Consider the following 16,576-nt stretch of genomic DNA (forward strand, 5'->3'; position numbering starts at 1 on the left):
ATGCTTGTGAACACATGATTAGGAAGACGACACCATTGTTGCTGCAAAATGGAGCCAAGATCTTTCAAATTCTGTGGTTGGTTCTGGAGAGTGCGCAGCCTTCTGCCAAGAGCATCCCAGACGTGTTCGATGAGATTGAGGTCGGGAGACCTTGACGGCCAGTCCATGACGTTGACTCCCGCATTCTGAAGGAAATTCCTTTTTCAAAATTGCTGTGTGGGGTCCGGCATTGTCGTGTTGGAAGATCAAACCGGGTCCATGTGCCGCCATAAAAGGCAGAGTTTCTGGTGCCAGTACCTGGTCGCGGTAAGCAGCAGCGTTTAGGTTGCCATGGATGACAAGAAGCCTGGAACGCGCATTGCCACAGAAACCACCCCACACCATAACACTTCCACCTCGAAATCTGTCAACTTCCTGTACACAACACTCCACGCCCTCGCCCTAAACCTAACATCAGCAAATCGAAGATTAAATCGGGATTCATCACTGAAGACGACTTGATTCCGATTCCTCTGAGTCCATCGTAAGTGTCGCTGTGCCCACAATTGACGATGACGTCTGTGTAATTGAGTCAGAATCGGCCCGCAGTATGGCCGTCGAACTTGAAGGTGAGCAGTTCTCAGACGGGTTCGAACAGTTTGCGCACTCAGACTACCCCTAAACAGTTCATTTCTGGTTGATGTAGCCGTCAAAAGCGGTTACGGAGGTGACGTAAGACAATCTGACGATCCTCTGCATGTGACGTCACACGTGGTCGACCTGGCTGAGGGCGATCAGCGGTGGTACCCGTTTGCTGTAGACGCGTGTGTAAATCATAAACAGTCCGTCGACTACAACCCATCGTCCTTGCGACTTCAGCTACAGACGTTCCAATCTGCAACATGCCGATGGCACGTTCACGTTGCACATTTGAAAGGCGTGGCATGACAAATGGCCGTAAAGACTTCGTGTTTTCGTGTGTTTTTCTTTTTTTGTTAATGACTGCTAACAAGTGAAACACGTGCGGTATTATGGCCAAGTGACCAGTTGAACGTGAAAAACCACTTTTGCCACAAAAGTGCTGTGCACATGATTTTGATGGAATTACCTGCACAAAAACGTGTGTTATCTGAAGACAATACGTGACCATTACAATAAGGGCCCAAAATGATAACTGGTCAAAATGTTAACATTTTAGGATTGTGCTTTTAATTTGGTTCAGTATATATACACACAATACTTGCACCGTGTACTTACACCACATACTTGCACTATATACGTAAACCATGTACTTACACAATGCATTTACACCACGCACATACATTATATACTCTCACTTTGTACTCACACTATGTGCTATTTACTCACACTATTGTCTTACACCATCTCCTTACTGTATGTACGTATCCCATCTACACACACTGCATGCTTACACTATGTACTTGCGCGACATAGTTACACTATCACAGCAAAAAAAGTGTAGGTTTCCGTCTTCCGGAAACCTTCCGGAAACCTTCCGGATACCTTCCCATTTTGGATCCGGCCCGGATACCTTCCGGAAACCTTCCGGAAACCTTCCAAAAAAAATGTCAAAATTTGGGGGGTGCATTTTGTTCACTTAAGTGTGAAACACATAAAAAAATTAACTTGAAAATACCAAGCAATTTGAAGGTTGTTGAAGGCATCTGGAAGGTTTCCGGAAGGTTTCCGGAAGGTATCCGGAAGGTATCCGGATGCAAATTTTCTTCATGACTTGCTTCTGGTAAATAATGTTAGCCTGTGCATTACAGGTACCTGTTGTAATATTCTGTGTTATTTTAATGGTAAATATCCTCCTAAAACATTTTTGGAGAAGAAAATTGTTCAATTTCATATTTTGTCCTTTTCGGATGTTAATGGTATTTAATGAACAAACATCAGTTCTTGTATAATGATATCCTTAAATTTCATGTCCAGACTTCCAGTTTGTACTGAGAAAAAGAAAAAGTCATTGACAATGTGCTCAATTGGGCCTTTGGTCCTAGTGAGATGATAATAAGACTATTTGTAACGGTACATGTACTTGTTATATCCAAAATACTAACTTCATTGACATTTGCCTCACCCTAGTTTTATGGTACTACAGTAAGCTCTTCCTCAGTTACTGTGAATTATTTTATTAAAAGGGATTGACAGTTAATTTGACACTGGAGTTGTAACCACTGCACATATATGTGTATTCAAATAATATAACAACGATGTGCTTAATACTTCACAAATATCTCCAGAAATAGGCATTTTAGTTATAATTGCAGAAATACTTTATGAATGACCCCTTCACTGTTTCCTTGATCTTACACTTCAACCCCTCATGAGTTATCACTTCTGAGTGTGAATTTGACCTTCAATATCAGTGATAAATATTTCAAAAACATTTCAAAGAGCTATCCAGCACATAAACCAAATATGCAGTCCTTTGGTAGAATTCAACATATCATTGACCAAAATATGGAAGTAATGTAACCAGTATATGTATAAGAGTTACTAAGACTTCTGTAGAAAAGGCAATTTAAGGGAAAATGTAGTATATATAGATCACACACGACCTTTTTCCAACTTCGACCCCTGCCCAAAGGAAGAGTTAGACCACAAACAAACTTTTTGTCTGGTTGTGACTTTAACCTTTGACATAACAGATCAATGTGTCATCAGACATTTTCAGAGCAAAGGAAACATGTGTTATTTATCTTGAGATGCCCAAGCAATGCATGGTTTCATAAGATAAGTGTGGCTATTAAACTGAGGCCAAATCATGAAACATCCCCATTTACACAGCTGGCAAATGAAACATAAGCAACAATCAAATTATCAATTTCTTTTATTCATATGCCTATAGTATATCGCACATTGAACAGTGTTCACATGATGGTTCCTGATGCAGTATGCAATTTCATCCTATTCTTCAATACTCATAACAGAGTGTGATAACTGTTCGCTTGACAGTACCTACGGATTATGTTCACCAGTTCAGATGACTTACTTTCCCTCAATCCTCCTTTTCTTTCTATATTGCCATGGATGAACAGGAACCAGGATGAGGGGATACCAGTTAGACTCTATCTCTGCTGCATTGTGTTAGTAGAATTGTGAACTTTCCATTTGGTGTTTGGGTCCACATTTAAAGACAATAAGTCCCATTTATCATTCCTTTCAAGTGTTTACAAGAATTTCCTGAATGTCCTGGAAGAATTCCACTCCAGCTTGGCATTGGTTGGTCTTCTCACATTAGCCAGACCAGCCTTTGTGTGTCCCAGTACCATTTGGCATACTATTTCTCGGTCAGCCTCCATTGAAATAACAGGACCCTCATCATCGCTGTCTGCAAATCACCTCTGATATCTGAAGGGGTGCAGCCTCTGTTTAGGACTCCCTTGTCTGGTCCTTCCAGACTGTCAACCTGGAGTACTCATCCAGGGATCTCAAGCAGGACTTCAGTTTCTGCAGCATTATGTAAAAAGATTTTAGCAATCAAAAAGAATTGTTGCCACATGTACTTACAGATAGAAGGCAGCAAAATCACTTAAGTTGTCATATGTGAGTCTATATGCTAAACATTTAAGATAATCACATCTCAAATCTCAACCAGACAAACCAGTGACTAATGTTATGAACTCGGTCCAGACAAACCGATGATAACTATTATGGACAATATCCCACATCACTGTGGTATGATTACATGTGATCAATGAGCCTACTCAATCACAACCTTATCTATTAATTAGGCTTGGAATGCTGGGAATCTTTTTAAGAGATGTCATTTAGTGATTGTTTCAACTCATCAACATGGAAAAATATATATTCACAATCCTTGTCACATAGCCAAACTATTGCTGGATGCAGTGTTAAATAAATGATTTGGCTTTAACACTGCTTTGAACAGTATTCCAGATATATCACCGCATGTTAGTTTGATGTGGGAAGAAAGTCCTAAGTGATGCAGGTCTTTGATGAATCCCACGAGTATGTGTATAATGCTGACAAACCTAGCAACATAATCGGGGAGAACCAGGATTTGAACCCATGACTATAGGTTTCTGCTAAGCCCAAGAGATGCAACTCTGCACAGAAAATTGTAGTGCCTTAGATAATAGGACATCCGTGCCTACAGCGATAAGGAACAAACTGAAGACATATTTGCAAAATAACCATATGAACCAAACAGAATAATTTCAAAATATTTACCACTCACTGTTGCTCTTCTATGGTCTTTCTTTGCATTGATGCTGCACGGATGACTGTCTCTTTTATTCATCCGGACATTCTACAAACATAAGTAGCATTCACATCACAGAAATGTCCAAACTGTACATGTTGTACATTTGATTCAAATGAAAAGACCCCGGTTGTGATTCCGACTTAGAACTACCCTAATCATAATAATTCATGTCAAACATTCAGAGATGACATTTATCCCCATATTTAACAAATGTTAAAACAATATTTTGACAACAAAGTCAGGGTCATTCAACACATACATTACATAGGAAATAACTTGTTCGACAATGCAGAGAGATCCTCACCATGTTGAATATCATTCCATGAATTATTGCCACATTTTCTTGAAATGCAGATTAATGCAATGCAGTATTTACTTTTATTTCTAGGCTATTTGTTTGGCTTTTCCATGGCACTGTTTTGACAGAGATCTAACCTTGATATGACACTTTGTTCAGAAATGATATAAATAAGAGAATACTTTATTATTCCCGAGAAAATTTGGGTTACATTGTAAAAGCACAGAGAAACAAGTATAGGATTCATGATTTAAGTTAAATACACTCGACCCGTGAAGATTCCGGGGTAGACTAGGTCTTCAGCAACCCATGCTTGCCGTAAAAGGCCATTGTGCTTGTCGTAAAAGGTGACTAACGGGATCGGGTGGGGATCGGGTGGTCAGACTCTGACTTGGTTGATGCATGTCATTGATCTAAATTCCGTGGCTCGATGCTCATGATATGAATCACTGGGTTGTCTGGTCCAGACTCGATTATTTACAGACCGCCATCATACAGCTGAGTGCGGCGTTAAACAACAAACCAACCTAAATACACTCATACATACACACACAAACACAACATCCAAACACCAGGGTTAGAAATTGGCACTAGTCATTTTGACATTTTAAAGGTTTTGCTATATGCTATCATTTTAGGACTAGTGGACTGAAAGTGTTAGTTTCTACCGCTGCAAACACTAATCAACTAATGAATTGAGTGGTCAGACTAGGTTGTCATCATACTCTGAGGGCATGGATCTTTGCTGAAAATAACAATCACTAGATTGCCTGGTCCATGTTCAATTATTTACAGGCTGTCATCACAGAGCTGGACTATTGTGAGTGTGATGTTTCACATTACATTGAAATATACCATGATGAATACATGTAGTTTGTATTTATCACAAACAAAAATACTCACTCAATACTTGGTATCCTCCCTGAGGATGTCTGTGAACCTCCCCACAAACCCTGAACATGCTGAAACAGAAAACAACTAACTTGTCTTTATCCTTTCAATGTTTCAGTGTGAATTTGTTAAAGATTGATAATCTGTCATTATTCATTGTAATCCATATCTCACTTTCAGGTGGTTCAGGTGGCAACACATGATTGGAATTGAATGCCACGTTTTGTTTGACATGCACTTTGCCAGATTTATACCCTTGGTAACTAACCCTCATCATCAAATCCCAGCGTTATGTTGAGAATAAGGACACGACCCTTAAAAGTCCTGCAACTGTAGCTCTTATGCAAGCCCAAATAGAAATACCATGTCACAACAAACACTTGATCATAATAATAACAAAGGGTTTCCGAAAACAACAAAACTAAAAGGGCCCTTGACGTTTACAGTAGTAACATGGAGATCAGGAAAATATCTAAATCAATCCATTCCATAAGATCTCTGTATAGAAATCATGGAACATTATGTCTCGAAGCCGTGCTACATACCTGGCATCTGCAAGCTGCTCTTCCTTCCTTCGGCTGTCAATCGAGTTTTCGAAATACTTGACGTCCTCGTTGTGGATGGCTCAGGTGGATTTCGACCGGGATTTCCGAGTTACGGGTGATTGAGAACAATGTATCCATACACGAGGTAAGCATATCGCAATCAAGCATCACGGTGTACATCGAGTACACGAGGTTTGAGTGTTTGTTTACAATTGTGTTCCAAAATGGCGCCCTCGGCCATACAGGGAATTATGGGTAGACTTGCTTGTCCCGGAATAACACGAGTTGGTCACGAATGACGAGCGGTCATTTCTGCAGCAGTTACGGAAAGAGACGAGGTTGGCCGATTACAGTTCATACAGGCCATATTGGGAGCCGCGGGGATTTCGACAGTGTGTATTAGGAAGTATACCTATGTGGTGTATGGAATATGCGTTTGCCTACCATGCCAGGCAGTGTGACAAGGGATATCCCAGCGGATGTAATATTCCTACAGCAGAAATGTTTCACAACCTCGATTGCAGGGAGCTGAAGATGTGACATATTCAGACAGAGACCATAATACATAGACTGTTATATGGTCTCTGATTCAGGTAAGGAATATGTTAATCATATTGATCACGTATTAAAGTTATTTATCTTCTGTAAGCCACTTATTCTGTGTTATATATGTTAGTAAATGTGTGATTTAATTTTTGTAGGATAAGCAATCTACCTAATTTATGTTAATCCTTGCTAATGTATATGATGTAGAAATATGTTTGCTTACTTGTATTCCTTTATCTAGATACTCTATAGTGACTCATTTTTTAGTTCATACCGTACCGACTAAACTTACTTTTGCAGGTGTGAATAATCAAGAACAAATTAAATGACAGGAGTTTTGCAACAGTGAACATAGTGAAGTGGAAGATAAGACATTTGAAAGGTATGGATATTTTCACTTGAACTTGTTGAAGAATACCGTGATAACAACTTTATCATGTTGGGAATTTTGGCGGTGGGGTAGCATAGTGGTTGAAGTGCTGAAGACCAAGGTTCGATTCTTGTCATGGGTACAATGTGTGAAGTCTATGTCAGGTGTCCCTTGCTGTGGTATTGCTAAAAACAGCGTAAAACCATACCCACTCATTTGGGGATTCCGGGTTGGAATTGGTCCCCATCAACCTATGCTAGTTGTAAGAGAGGGTAAAACTATAAAGGGAAATAGTACCTCGCCTACTATTGCCTGGTGAAAACAGCACCTTGTTAATTTTTTTTACCTTGGGTCTGAATATGCCCGAATACATGAAATTAAACTTGCATGGTCACTTGTAAACACAAATAACTGAGAAATTTTCAAAAAGGTTTACATTAAAAACTAGCATCTACTTGCCGACTCTGATTTGGAGATGCAACTAAACTTATTGTGAAAATATAATATGCTTTGATTTCTTTGAAGTAAAATAAATGCAATTAAACTTGCAAACACAAATAATTGTTAAATGTTAGTCACCTAAAAATAGTTTACATTAGAAATTAGCCTCTGCTCAAATTTACTCATGATTCTGATTGGGAGGTGCAACTAAACTTATCATTGAAAGATCACATGCTTTGAAGTTTTAAGTAGCTTTACTCAGATTAGCTCAATGTCAAGCTGAACCTGAGTCTGGCGAAAATGTCAAGAAACTGGACAGCAGGTATACTATATATGTCATATTTATTTTAGTAAGTAGGAAATAAATAGTAATTTTATAGAAATTTCATTTATATATATTTCGGCCAGGAATCAACATGTCTCTCCAGATAACAGACAACAATTAGTAGCCCTTTTTGCCAAATCAAGGTGCTGTTTTCGTTGGAGAAATCAGTGACATTTTGCTGAGGTGCCGTTTTAGCCTCACCCATAAGAGATAACCTAATAGATCAGGTGATCAGGCTCAGTGACCTGGTTCATGGCATCTGACAGTGACCATCTAACAGTGTGGATTGATGTTCACAATATCAATCACTGGATTGTCTAGAATTTTGGGCCTACTTTTAGAATACAGTACCTTTTCAAACAGGTCACAGTACCCTGTGATGTAATTCGTAGTATTCTGTTGCCTGACACCCTGGCAAAACAATGCCTTGTGATGTCAGGGGTCATTGGATGTGCATATATATGCTCTTTTCAGTGGTCTATCGTCTTCACACGCTATGTTGTTGCATGAGTTTAAATTATTTGTTTACTAAATATTGTTTTAAACATTTATATGTGAACTGGATGGGTAAACAAGCAAAAACTTATTTGAATACCGCTCCAGAATTAGAATACAATATGATATGACAAAAGTACAGTCAAGGAATACAATTATATACATGTTCTAATTATAGAAACTACGTTGTCGGCGCTGTCAGGTCGCATTTTTAGTAGTAATAGTGTACTGCAATATACGGCAAGGAATAGTATTATAAATTTAAGATGCTATGTACAATCACAAAACCTATTGGATAGCTGAATGTAGTCTTCTACTGATTTAAGAATTTCTAAGTTTATTTTTGACGTCCTTTCAGGATTACCTAATAGAATTGAATTTAGATCATATCCCTTAACATAATAGTACATATTCTGTCTTAAATCATTGTAATTTGGACATATGAAAAAGAAGTGAAGTGCATCTTCAGTGTGATGGCCACAGCTACATGCAGGATTATCTTATAAATATTGCCTGCGGATGCACATTTTATAACAAGTGCTTGTTTATTTTCTATATACTTTTATTTCATTTTTTTACTTATTACAGTGGTTAAAATGATTATAAATATAAATTGAAACTAATAATGTGCAATAAGCGGGTTATAGCTGAAACGACACCTTAGCAAAACAGCACTGACTGGCGAAATACTCGCCGAAAGCGAAAACGGCGATTATTACTTGACGAAAATGACACCTTATTTTTTTTTTTACCTTGGTAAAATAAATGAATTTAAACTAGGAATGATAACTTGCAAAGACCAATAATTGTGAAATGTTAAAACAGGTTTACAATAGAAATTAGCCTCTACTCCAACTTATCCGATACCCGACTCAATTTATTGTGATAACATGCTTTGAAGTAAAATATATGGAATTAAACACACATCGTCTCATACAAACACAAATGCATGTAGTTGTTAAACGTTGAAACAAGTTTACCTTCGAAATTATTCCCCTACTCCAATTTACTCACCGACTGTTGTGAATGTATTTTTCACTTTAAAGTTTAAAGTACTCAATGTCAAGCTGAAACTGTATTTAAGAATCCTAACATGGTGCAATTTTTCACAATGTCCTTTCGATGTGTCATTTGAACATGTTGAAAGGTTTTACAAGGGATATTTGTAACCCAATACTTTCCGTAACGGGCGACAATGCTCGTCTAAAGAGTTGACTAACGCCATCAGGTTGCGATCAGGCTCGGTGACTTGGTTGATGCATGTCATTGATCCCAATTGTGTGGGTCGATGCTCATGATGTCAATCACTGGACTGTCTGGTCCAGACTTGATTATTTACATATAGCCGGAATAATGCTTGAGTGCGGCATAAAACAACAAACCAAATCATAAGTGTGGGATGAATGATTTGAAATTAGCAAGTTTAATGTGACCTTCAATCACTACAACCTGATCTGAGTCTTGAAAAGATATGACTTTGATTCAGTGAAAATTTGCATCATGATAGTTTCAACTGTAGATACAGTTAATCTGTTTGTTGTACAGTTTCTGTATATCAATATATATGTTGTTCAAATAAGCTTTGCCTCTTCACCAACCCTATTCCTCTTTTGGAATAAATAGTGTCTAATAATTCAAACACCATCACCATCATCCTAGTGAACACAACAAAGAAATGCACATCAAAAACGTCATTATTATTATTTCTGATCTCTGATAAATTAGAAAAAAAACTGTTATCCAGCAAGATACATTTCCTTGGTCCCAAGAAGCATGGTACATAGTAAACTGACTCGATAAGTTGAATAACATTTGGAAAGGCACAACTGACTAAGCCGTCACTACTCAATTAAGTAATTAACAGACAATTGCAAGTACTAATACCCACCCGACACTAATTGCCCTGTTAATCCCTAGTCCACAATGATTTGACATTGAGTTCATTTTGCTAATTAGCTGTTTTTAGAGTAGCAAGGTAATAAACATCAAAGGTGGGGCAGGCTTTGATCATGTGTTCTGTAGAAGAGATGATGTCACTTGTTTTATGTTTATTTAGGATTAGCTACATCCCTTGATGCTACCAAGGCAGCCCTTGAGATTATCAGACAGTTTGGCTAGACACAAACTGATGTCTCCCTTGTAGCACACTATGTGTCAGACACAGACTTTGACCACTCTGTGCAGATGCATATCAATGCATAAAGAACATTGGGTAGATGATTCAACAATGCCACACAAGTCAAAGTTGGGTTTCACTGTATTTAGAAACAGACGATGGATCCAAAACTTTATAACAGTAATTATGATTAATTTAAACTTTGCCAGGCCAATATTTTGGCAGATTTGCATGTTATAGTTAATCTTTATTTAGTTAATTTTCAAAAAAGATAGGATGAATGATAAAATATGATAATGAGTCATGAATATTTGAATTCAGATCAGAACAAACAGGGAGGGTCACCCTAAAATGTGAGAGTCTCTAGGGGAGACTTTTGACAAAATGGACAATAAAATATAAAGTGCTTTGCATTTTCTTTCAGGGAGGGTTGTGTCAAAAATGAATGAGAACATACCGGTAATACATGACCGGCCCCTTTAATGTAATATACATAGTTTTTAGTTGATGGTTCAGGTTGTACTTTTCAGTTGAATTTCTTATCACTGTCTATGATGGACTACCAATTAACGGTAGATATTTAATATCCATAATAACTTAGATAAATGCTTCTACAGTCTCATCCTAATTTGTCAAAATTTGAATTTCAATATAGCTTCCATTAATGAATTAATGAATTTGGTGAGAATATCTATTGTCTGAATTCCTAATATACTTTCTTTTGTATTTGGTGTGCAAGGGTAGCCTAGTGGGTGAAACAGTCTCTGAAACCCGGGTTCAATTCACCACATGGGTACAATGTGTGAAGCCCATAGCTGGAATATTGCTAACAAGCTGCATGAAACTATACCAACTCACTCGCTCATTATGTTGTATTTTGAGATCACTTACATGACATGTGTTTTGATAATTATGAATAGTTGCATTTATGTATTTATGTATAAGAACCTATGTAACTTAGTTTTTCATAGTCTTGTTTACCCTTCCTTACATTTTGATGTAATGCAAACACTCAACCAAAATTCAGGTGAACCTTGTGGTATTGTTTTAGAAGACCGGATACATTTTTGTATTTTCTGAACACTTTACTGTTTGCAATGGCTTATTTACATGTTCAAAGATTGGTTAAATATCAGTTGCAAGATAAATTGTCAATACCTCACTGTTTGAGAAAACAACTTTAAACATTTGTAAATATGTGTGTGTTTCATAACTTTTGACTAACAAGTTTCTAAAGATGTTATGAAATGTTTCAGGTACCTGGATTTCACAATCTCACACCAGCTACATTTAAGAAGATCTTGCTCACACAATTCAGACAAGGGACTCGCCGGAAGATGAACAGTACTCCTGATAACAACCAACAGATTCACCTCAGAAAGTGATGATTCTGAATGAATAATGCCACATCAGTGTTACTGTAGGTGGTTTTATTATGACACTAATGAAGTCTGAATGAATTTATGCCAAAGCACTGTGACTATGTCCAGGTTGTGTACACCGATGCTGACCATACAAATCTGAATGACTTTTGTGGTTTACTGCAGAAACATAATTGACTTTAGATATTTTTCTTCAATAAAATTCTTCTGAGATTTGACTAATTTGTTTATTTAGAAAATGGCATTGAAGCGTCTGTTCTGTAAGGCCTTGCAAACACCACTGGTTACTTTATGCTAGTTCCTCTTCTTGCTTGATCAACTTTCAATTTGTGATATGTACCTATGAAATGCCATATAATCAATAAATAATATTTTTTTCCAAAAACATGATTTGTTTTGCTTCATTAGCATAAAGATATATAATACTGATCAGCCATAACATAGGTGCTGAACAAATATGAAATGTACTAATGCCCTGAATGTTTTCCTACTATAAATACTTAACAAAAGTTGTAGTTCCACCTTAGTAGACAAATGACATTGATATTTTTTCTGTACTTTATTTAGGTGTTTTCTATGGATGCCATTAGTCTTATGCACCAATTTGGGACAATTGTATTCTGTTTTATATTCCCATGAAACTACACTGTCCCGATATAACAAGTACTGATACCGTTCCAAACTAATCTGTTAATCTCACCAGGGCCAAATGCCAAAGCACATAGCCAATGACTTTCCATTTTTTTGTGAGTGAGAATGCTGTTTTGCCACTTTTAGCAATATTGCAACAATATCATGGTGGCGGACACCAGCAAAAAGCTTCACACATTGGACCCATGTCGCAAAACAACTTGTGAACAATGCATGCCCACATATCTCAGTTTGAGGAGGATATTTACCATTAAAATAACACAGAATATTACAACAGGTACCTGTAACTTTTTCTTTTTCTCAGTACAAACTGGAAGTCTGGACATGAAATTTAAGGATATCATTATACAAGAACTGATGTTTGTTCATTAAATACCATTAAAGGGCAAGTTCACACGGAAATGAACCTTTTTTTCTTGTACTTTTTCCACATTAAAAGTGTTAACATAGAAGTGTCATAGACAAAAATATAAAAACATCATATTTAATTAACATATTTTTTGCACTAAAACGATTTATATTTTTCACATTTACCAAGTGTTCTATTTCCATAACAAAAACACCATGGCTTATGTCCCTTGCAATATGACGTCATTGGTGCCAATTGATAAACATTATGACGTCATCATGCTTTGTTAGAGCCGCTTCACGTGGTGTAGGTATAGTTTTGTGATTCTAGCATCTCAGATGCCAGCCAGAATTGTGTTATGCTGAGTCACCACTGCGCCGGAGTGTGTCGTAGACCATGTTGTTTTACCGCAAACTGGTCCTTGATATCTTTTGCGTTGAGAATAGACAGGGACCAAGTTGAATTGGCACCAATTACGTCATAATCTAAGGGGGATAACTCAGGCCTATTTCGCTCGTAAAACGAAGGCCTCATAACGGCATATCACTTTCACACTATTGTGAGCTTCCTACTTTCACTGTGAAAAAAAATAAGTGTATATTTTCAAACACAGATACTAACTAATTCTAAAATTGCGTTTTGTTTAGAAAAAGAAAGAAAGTGATTTTTGAGTGTACACTTCCCCTTTAACATCCGAAAAGGACAAAATATGAAATTGAACAATTTTCTTCTCCAAAAATGTTTTAGGAGGATATTTACCATTAAAATAACACAGAATATTACAACAGGTACCTGTAATGCACAGGCTAACATTATTTACCAGAAGCAAGTCATGAAGAAAATTTGCATCCGGATACCTTCCGGATACCTTCCGGAAACCTTCCGGAAACCTTCCAGATGCCTTCAACAACCTTCAAATTGCTTGGTATTTTCAAGTTAATTTTTTTATGTGTTTCACACTTAAGTGAACAAAATGCACCCCCCAAATTTTGACATTTTTTTTGGAAGGTTTCCGGAAGGTTTCCGGAAGGTATCCGGGCCGGATCCAAAATGGGAAGGTATCCGGAAGGTTTCCGGAAGGTTTCCGGAAGACGGAAACCTACACTTTTTTTGCTGTGTATATTCCTACACAATGTACTTACATCATGTAAATACAGCATGTACTTACACAATGTACGACCCATGAAGATCCGGGGTAGAATAGGTCTTCAGCAACCCATTCTTGCCGTAAAAGTTGACTATGCCTGTCGTAAGAGGCGACAAACGGGATCGGATTGTCTGGCTCGCTGACATGGTTGATGCATGTCATCGTATCCCAATTGCGTGGATCGATGCTCATGATATTAATCACCGGATTGCCTGGTCAAGACTCGATTATTTACAGACCGTCGTCATATAAATGGAGTGTGGCGTTAAACAAACCAACCAACCATCTAACCAACACAATGTACATACACCACGTACTTACACCATGTACTCCCACCACGTACTTACACCATGTACATACACAATGTACATACACCACGTACTCACAACACGTACTTACACAACGTACTTACACCATATACTTACACCACGTACTTACACTATGTACTTACACAATGTACTTACACCATGTACTTACACCATGTACTTACACCATGTACTTCCACTGTGTTCTTACACCATGTACTTACACTCAGTACTTACACCATACACTTACACCATATACTTACACCATGTACTTACACCATGTACTTACACTATGTACTTACACCATGTACTTACACCATGTACTTACACCATATACTTACACCAAGTACTTACACCATGTACTTACACTATGTACTTACACCATGTACTTACACCATGTACTTACACTATGTACTTACACTATGTACTTACACCATGTACTTACACCATATACTTACACTATGTACTTACACCATGTACTTACACTCAGTACTTACACCATACACTTACACCATATACTTACACCATGTACTTACACCATGTACTTACACTATGTACTTACACCATGTACTTACACCATGTACTTACACCATATACTTACACCATGTACTTACACCATGTACTTACACTATGTACTTACACTATGTACTTACACCATGTACTTACACCATATACTTACACTATGTACTTACACTATGTACTTACACCATGTACTTACACAATGTACTTCACCACATACTTACACCATGTACTTACACTATGTACTTACACTATGTACTTACACCATGTACTTACACCATGTACTTACACTATGTACTTACACCATATACTTACACCATGTACTTACACTATGTACTTACACCATGTACTTACACCACATACTTACACCACATACTTACACCACATACTTACACCATGTACTTACACCACATACTTACACCATGTACTTACACTATGTACTTACACCATATACTTACACCACATACTTACACCACATACTTACACCATGTACTTACACCATGTACTTACACCATATACTTACACCATATACTTACACCATGTACTTACACCATGTACTTACACCATGTACTTACACTATGTACTTACACCATATACTTACACCATGTACTTACACCATGTACTTACACTATGTACTTACACCATATACTTACACCATGTACTTACACTATGTACTTACACTATGTACTTACACCATATACTTACACAATGTACTTACACCATGTACTTACACCATGTACTTACACCATGTACTTACACAATGTACTTACACTCAGTACTTACACCATGTACTTACACTATGTACTTACACCATATACTTACACCATATACTTACACCATATACTTACACCATGTACTTACACTCAGTACTTACACCACGTACTTACACTATGTACTTACACCATGTACTTACACTATGTACTTACACCATGTACTTACACCATGTACTTACACCATGTACTTACACCATGTACTTACACCATGTACTTACACCATATACTTACACCATGTACTTACACCATATACTTACACCATGTACTTACACTCAGTACTTACACCACGTACTTACACCATGTACTTACACTATGTACTTACACTATGTACTTACACTATGTACTTACACCATGTACTTACACTATGTACTTACACCATGTACTTACACCATGTACTTACACCATATACTTACACCATGTACTTACACCATGTACTTACACCATGTACTTACACCATGTACTTACACCATATACTTACACCATGTACTTACACCATGTACTTACACCATGTACTTACACCATGTACTTACACTATGTACTTACACCATATACTTACACCATGTACTTACACTATGTACTTACACCATGTACTTACACCATGTACTTACACCATGTACTTACACCATGTACTTACACCACATACTTACACCATGTACTTACACCATGTACTTACACCACATACTTACACCACATACTTACACCACATACTTACACCATGTACTTACACCACATACTTACACCATGTACTTACACTATGTACTTACACCATATACTTACACCACATACTTACACCACATACTTACACCATGTACTTACACCATGTACTTACACCATATACTTACACCATATACTTACACCATGTACTTACACCATGTACTTACACCATGTACTTACACTATGTACTTACACCATATACTTACACCATGTACTTACACCATGTACTTACACTATGTACTTACACCATATACTTACACCATGTACTTACACTATGTACTTACACTATGTACTTACACCATGTACTTACACCATGTACTTACACTATGTACTTACACTATGTACTTACACCATGTACTTACACCATGTACTTACACCATGTACTTACACCATGTACTTACACCACATACTTACACCATGTTCTTACACCATGTACTTACACCATATACTTACACTATGTACTTACACTATGTAC

The 16,576-nt window shown here is 37.3% G+C and overlaps 1 protein-coding gene and 2 long non-coding RNA genes across 4 annotated transcripts in view; 2 read left to right on the plus strand and 1 right to left on the minus strand.

Moving 5' to 3' along the window:
* LOC139441446 (ankyrin repeat and protein kinase domain-containing protein 1-like) overlaps positions 1–16,576 on the plus strand; it is a 208,689-nt gene that overhangs the window by 58,743 nt on the left and 133,370 nt on the right. The gene's annotated exons all lie outside the window — the stretch shown is intronic.
* Positions 2,853–6,228, minus strand: LOC139441459 (uncharacterized). Of its 2 annotated transcripts, XR_011651569.1 has the most exons (4): positions 5,969–6,228; positions 5,436–5,494; positions 4,208–4,279; positions 2,853–3,456 (listed from the first exon to the last, which is right to left on the minus strand). It is a non-coding gene; the product is annotated as an uncharacterized lncRNA (long non-coding RNA). The 2 variants fall into 2 exon arrangements; XR_011651568.1 differs by lacking the exon at positions 5,969–6,228 and having other exon boundaries at positions 5,436–5,769.
* Positions 6,106–11,980, plus strand: LOC139441458 (uncharacterized). Its single transcript, XR_011651567.1, has 3 exons — positions 6,106–6,561; positions 6,815–6,896; positions 11,518–11,980. It is a non-coding gene; the product is annotated as an uncharacterized lncRNA (long non-coding RNA).

Source organism: Haliotis cracherodii, unplaced genomic scaffold (genome assembly GCF_022045235.1).
Source record: "Haliotis cracherodii isolate W230 unplaced genomic scaffold, xgHalCrac1.p SCAF_40, whole genome shotgun sequence".
In the NCBI taxonomy this organism is placed as follows: domain Eukaryota; kingdom Metazoa; phylum Mollusca; class Gastropoda; order Lepetellida; family Haliotidae; genus Haliotis; species Haliotis cracherodii.